We start from the raw sequence: 6,990 nt of genomic DNA, 5'->3' as shown, positions 1-6,990 counted from the left end.
ACAATTTTACTAACGACGCGACGGCTTCCAAAAAGTTTTAAGATTACAATTATTATTTTTTGTATCTTTTATTATGAATGTCTTTTTGTTGAGGGTTTATTACAATAAGGTAATGGGAGAAGAAAAAAATGATCCATTAATTCTTCTGTAGTTAGCAAGGGATATACTGAAAGGGGCAGTATTACTGAAAAAACTCCTACGTAAACAAATAGCACTCACTGTCTACATCGGCTACCTACCCTAATACTTGTTTTAGAAGTTTGATAGTTCAGCTACCTTGTTTATTAAAAATTATTACATTTCGTATAACATTCACTGCAACAACGACTTTTTTACATAATTTACTAAAATATTCTACCTCGATCATCCCGCAACAGACAGCATCAATATTTTGTCATTTCTGTACGTTCATCTATGATCGGCTTGGCGGCGATCGGCGTTGTCATGGCGATATATTTTTTTGTTAGATAAATAATGAAATCAAATAAAATGTTATAATTCATTATTTCTTCACTGTGGTATGTAGTTCTATGATTTTGTTTTTACTTTCGTAATTAGTGCATCTTCCTATAACACAAGACGGCATTTGAATGTTGTACCTATATGAAAATTGTAAGCAATTCTGTCAACAACAAACGCGTGCGTACCGTTTTCGTATCTTAAGAGCGACTACGACCAAAGGGACCAATAATTGTCTCCATGTAGGCGATTCATTTTCGGCGCGCTAGTGACATATCTACCACTTTTAATACTATAAAATCATTGCAAAAGTAGTAATAAATAAACAAATACACTTGGATATTGTCAAAACATATTACTAAGCAATTTGAAACAATTTTTTAAAACCATTTTACAGCCATCAAATTATAACGGTTAAAAACTGTTTCAATTGATTTTTTTCTGACAGAAGTATCGCATGACGTACATAATTGGTTTACCCTTCCAAGAAGTTATCACTTCAATAAATTATAATTCTTTTCATAAGTGACAATTAATAAGAATAGAATGACTATGCTTAAAAAGCCCAAAGCTGAAAGTACGGTGACAGAGTCTAATATATATTTCAGCGCGGTATAATAACGTCGCGTCCGGCAATATTAGTATGGAATGTTTTGTAGATGGCGCCATTAAGGAGTGGAACGTAGAAAATTAACTGAAGGCTCGTGTAGGGAAGTAATATACGAAGCGGAGGCTCGTACACGCCTTTCTTAATTACAGCAAACCCAACGCAGCTCTTGATGAAGCTATTTCCGAACAGATATTAACTCTAGAGACTTAAATAAATAAAGTAATAGTATATTAAAATTCAATTAAAATGTTTATTCTGTAATAAGACCACAAAAATAACTCTTTTAGATGCCTTAAATTAAAGTAATAGCTTTTTTAATATTTTTTTAAATATTTTTAGAACAGCGTCATTTATATTACCCGCACAACTTATTTAGGCTAACTGAAATTGTTAGTTTTTAGGATTCGGTATTGTTTATAGGAATTACAACAAGTATTGCTTAAAAAAAATACAATGTCCAGTTTTCGCTTCGCAACGATTTTATTATAATACTAGCTGTTCCAGCAAACGCTATGTATTGCCATATGAAGTAGTTAAAAATAAACTTGGGGTATAAAAAATAGATGACGACTGATTCTCAAACCTACCAAATACATCGTAGATACATAAAATTTATCGAACTCTAATAATCATTATAATTGATTGCCATCTTGCAACTCTTTTGCGTATCTGTGGATGGAATATTATAATATTAAAATCGCGATACAAAAATAGGTGTTTAATGATGAATCATAATAATATAAAATAAAATAAAAATTGTTAAAAAAAAATATTTAGGGGTAGGTGACCCTTATCATTAAGGGTATGAAAAATAGATTTTGCCTAATTGTCGGATCTACCAGATATACACACAAATTTTCAAACAAATTAGTAGAGTTTGGTAACAAACACCTGGAGAATAACACAAACAAATACACACGAGAATTTTATGTATAAGATGTTTAAACAGATCACAATTTGGTAAATACTTTATTATTATATTATTCTAATCACTACAAAAGCTTAATAGTGACAGGTCTAATCTGTCACACTACTTTACGTTGACATTTCATTACGACTAGAATTAGAAAACGCGCCGTATCTCTTTCGTATTTGAGCATAATGCTTGATAGAAATTCCGCAATGCAGGCGTTTCAGCACATGAAAAAAAAACAATAATATTTCTCGGTTAACTTGAAAAGGGAACGCAATACTTTATACATGCATTCGGTATTCAAATTATAGTTGGTGAAAGATAACGGTCGGTTAATGATAACGACTTACGAATGGTATTCTATGTTTTATATATATACTAGCTGACCCAACAGACGTTGTTCTGTAGATAATAAAAAGATACTGTTTTATAGGAATTTGCCAATAATATTTCAAAACATCAAGAATTATTTCGTAAAATATGTTACCTGTTGTTATAATGAAATTGTTTCACAGCGGAACTGTCAAACCGTGCGTCACTAAATTTTCTCATAGAAAATATGTCGATCGACAAATATTGGAAATAAAAATGATTATGGGTCCCAAATCGAAATAAAAACTATTCCATCTCTCAAGGTGGACCAAACTGCACTCCATTAAGTAATCCCCATTAAAATCCGTTCATTAGTTTAGGAGTCCATCGAGGACAAACAACGTGTCACGTAATTTATATATATTAAGATTTTTAAGCTGTCAACGGCAAAGAGGATGTTAATACTACGTTATAAAAGGCGGAACTGCCTAAGTTAAAATTGAAATAAAATTAAGTATGAAACGTGCAGATTTAGACATAAGTTTAAAATAGTATTAACTACAGTATGGCGTTTGGCGACAAAGTATTATCCGGCTAAGTTTGAAAGCAAACAGTTGCTTAAAACGTAATGTATTTCGGCTATCTCCATTTTGTACAAGATTATAGCCGGCATCTATCAATCTATCAATGACTGCACGTTTCATACAATCGAGTGAATCGCTTTTTCTAAGAGATTTTCGCTAGGTCAGTCAACAGATTCGAGTTAGGCTCACTAATGGTCGGTGATTATTCGCTCCCTTCGCTCTTTTGTCCATAATTTATATATATAAATTAACATATTATATTCCATAAAAACTTCATTATACTTAATAATAAATTGCAATAAATCAATCAGACTATTGTTTACGAACAATAATACCAAATAACGTAAAATACCTGAACAAAAGACTTCCAAGTATGCAATTCTCGAAATTAGAAAACGCTGCGAAGAAATAATAACTGCTTTGAAACTCGAGCACATTTTTTTACATGTTATCGTACCGCTATCCAAACGAAATTTTCAGACAATATTTTATATTAATACTAGTAGTTTTTAAGATAGGTTTTGGAAATAAATACTATGTGTTTTTTTCCTACGACCCCTCAAAGTTAACGTTCTGTTTAGATTTTCTTAAAAAACCGAATTGTTTCCACATAATTTCCATTCATAAAAAGCGATTATCACGGTTGGATAATACAAAAAATCGCGACCGTAGACCGAACAGATAGGCTGTACTTTCAAAGTTTCTCTGAGAATCTGTATTTAAAAAAAAACATAATTTCGCAAATATCTCCAGAACCACTAAATATTGTTAAACATACATGGGGGTTATTTTGGTAGGTATTGAGGTCCTCCATCCCTAGGAAACGGTTGATCCATCCACCTAGTTACGTGTATATGAATTACTGAATAATGTTACGACGACGGGTTAAAAGAAACATTTTCTCGACCTTTCTAGAACTAAGAGGCGTTTTCAGCAAGTTGAAATATGATTTCAAGCCGTTGCAACAGAGGCTCTAACACTAGCTTCTGCTAGTGTTAGGAATTGGAAATAACCCGTAGTTATTTGACTTGGTACAATTTTAAATTTAATTAATTAATAATTTGTAAATAAGGACGGAATGATGTCTGAAAAGAGATAACAGATAAGAGCTTTCTAGAAGTATCAATAAAATAAGAATGTCCTTCTGAAGTTAAGTATGACATTAACAGTGTTATTTTAAAAAATAATTTAAACATGGCTTAGACACGTCTTTTGTTAAACAATGATCTAACTATAACAACGTCAGTAACCTAACAATAACGACATCTAAAATTATGTTTATGTTTTTCTATTACAAGACAGTGTTTAGCTTGTGTTTAGCTAAAACGTCTTTAAGCACAACATAAACTGAAGTGTATAGGAACAATGACATTCTATACATACGAATGTCATTGGAACGGAACAAAATTTTTGTCAGCTGTCATTTATCTGTCGTCATAATATTATAATCTAAATCTTCCCGAATATGACCTGTCCGTTAGACATGCCTTTGACAAGTTTCAGCTCGTGTTTAAAATATAAGCAATGTCTAAAGATTGTTGAACGCTAAACAACAGTAACACACAGATTTCTTATAGAACTTTTTCAATTCAAGTATTCAACACATGCTTAGCTGTTTTGTAACAACACACTAAATGATTCATTTTAAATTTTTGATAACTAGCTATTACTCGCGACTTCGTTCGCGTAGATTAGTTACTTTGAGCAGCTTTTTTCATATTTTAGGATACTTTCAAATAATACATACATGCTCTTTCCACTACCTGGTGGCACTCTTCTATGATACAGCGGATATCCCTTGTAATAGTGAACGGTCTAGTGATATAATGGTTTTTTGTGTATGGCTTTTTTTTAATTCAGGTTGATTGTATATTATAATTATTAACTGACACTAAAATGTAAAAAATAAATAATAACTTCAACGTTTAAAAAAACTGACTGCAAAATCTGAAAAGTATCAAAACACTAAAAATTTTATTTAATACAACTTTGTCTTTAATATTAATAAAATACTATTATTTGATAGCTTTGAAGTCGGTGCCAAGCCAAATGTAATAGTAAGTACCTACACTTGCCACGCGTGACTTTGATCGGTATAGCTTCGTCTAGAATAAAACAACCCAAGCGGACAGACACGCGTAGCCAGACAACCTGAATAATTACAGTAAGTAAGGTGTTTATAATATTAAGTTTTATTATCTTTAGGGCTTGGCACCAACGTAAAACCTATCAATAGGTAGCACATATAAATATTTGCATTTAATTAATATTAAAGGCAAAGGTGTATTAAATTAAATTTTAAAAAACATAATAAAACGTAACACATAAACTTACATTCACATTTTTAATATTAGTAGGGATAATCACTAAAGCCGTTCAAAAGTAGCCCTGCAAAGTTAATTTCACAGCTAGTCTTCCAATACCTTTAATTATATTTGATCAAAGTTGTATGATTAATGATATTTCCAGCGTCTAATCTCTGCTAATCTCGTAACTACAAGTACTAAAGATGGATGATTTCAGATAAATTGATCGCTATGATTTTAGTATGGGATCCCTGGTTGCGAGTGGCGAGAGGCGACTCACTACTCTGAGTTTTATTATTCAATCTTTGTTGTGTCACCTGTCACCTGTATGTATGTATGTTTGTAACCGACTCATTTGGGCGCGATTTTGACCCCCTTCAAACGGCCAGATTTCGTTCAAACTTCGTAGATTTATCGAGGACCGATGACAACACATTAATTTGATCAAATTATTCCGTTTTTCTAGATGTTAATTTTAAGTTTCCAAATTAATGTTCTATTTTTTAGTTCGGTTTTCTATCAAAAGCGTGTTTTATTTTACTTTTTATTCTGGTGAATGCTGTCTACAATTTAAATTTAGTGATTTAAACATCTAGATATACTGTGACAGCTGTGGAAATGTCGAAAAAAAGGAGTTTGACAGTTAACTTCTATGTTTAGCAATGCACGCTTTCTGACACAAAGTGTCATACAAATCGCGAGTGTAAGACGTAGCTTGTCACGCACACTAAAGTAATAAACCTGGCCTGTTTTCGTCAATTGTCTAGCAGCATGAGACTTCATCTAGACGAATAAGTTATCTAAGATATAGATTTCAATAATTCATGTGTCATATAGTATTAACTAGCTGACCCAGCAAACGTTGTATTGCCAAGAATTAGAGTAGTAAAAAAATTAAATAATTAAATTTTTAGGGGTAAAAATGGGGGATTCTCAGACCTACCAAATATTATATCGTGTATAAAATATATCGCACTTCAATGATTATTGTATTCGATTATCATCTTACAACCCTATTGCGGATCTATGGATGAAACAGAATAATATAAAAATCGTGATTAAAAAGTAGGGGTTGATCGGAGAGGGTTGAAAATTTAGGATTGTATGTATTTTTTAATGTTGTATCATAAAAAATAATATCTAAAAATTAAAAAATATTTTTGGGGTGGACTACACTTAACGTTTAGGGGGATAAAAAATAGATGTTGTTCGATTCTTAGACCTACCCAATATGCACACAAATATTGATGAGAATCGGTCAAGCCGTTTCGGAGGAGTTTAACTACAAACACCGCGACACGAGAATTTAATATATTAGATAGGTTCAAAATGTCATCATATCAAAGTAGTTATGCATAAATTAAAACGACTTTATAGCTTGACTTGTATTAAGCTGGATTGGATAAGACTCTGTCGTCAAAACAGCTTGTTTGCTTAAGCAAAGGATTAATCCTTAATTGCTATGTATATTTAGATTAAATTGTATTCAAATCATTGTTATTTCAGACATCATTAATTGCTCATTAACAACCTTAGCGACGACTTAACCAGTATTCCAGCTGTAAGGAGTTGGTTTAAGCTTTGACATTTAATATATTATAAATAGCAACCATTCTCAAACACAGTATTTATGATCTAAGTTTAAAAATTTAAAACGAAGTTACAAATTTTTGGTTGTAACCTTAGATCTTATAAACGTCCAACCGCCGTTTTTAATAACGTATCTCTAGTTACGGATAAATTGCTGTCACCGTATACGGTCGTTCCCAATATTTAGTCTATCTCTGACATGAGATAAAATTCGTA

The sequence above is a fragment of the Leptidea sinapis genome, chromosome 10 (genome assembly GCF_905404315.1).
Source record: "Leptidea sinapis chromosome 10, ilLepSina1.1, whole genome shotgun sequence".
NCBI lineage: Eukaryota > Metazoa > Arthropoda > Insecta > Lepidoptera > Pieridae > Leptidea > Leptidea sinapis.
This window is presented reverse-complemented; position numbering follows the sequence as displayed.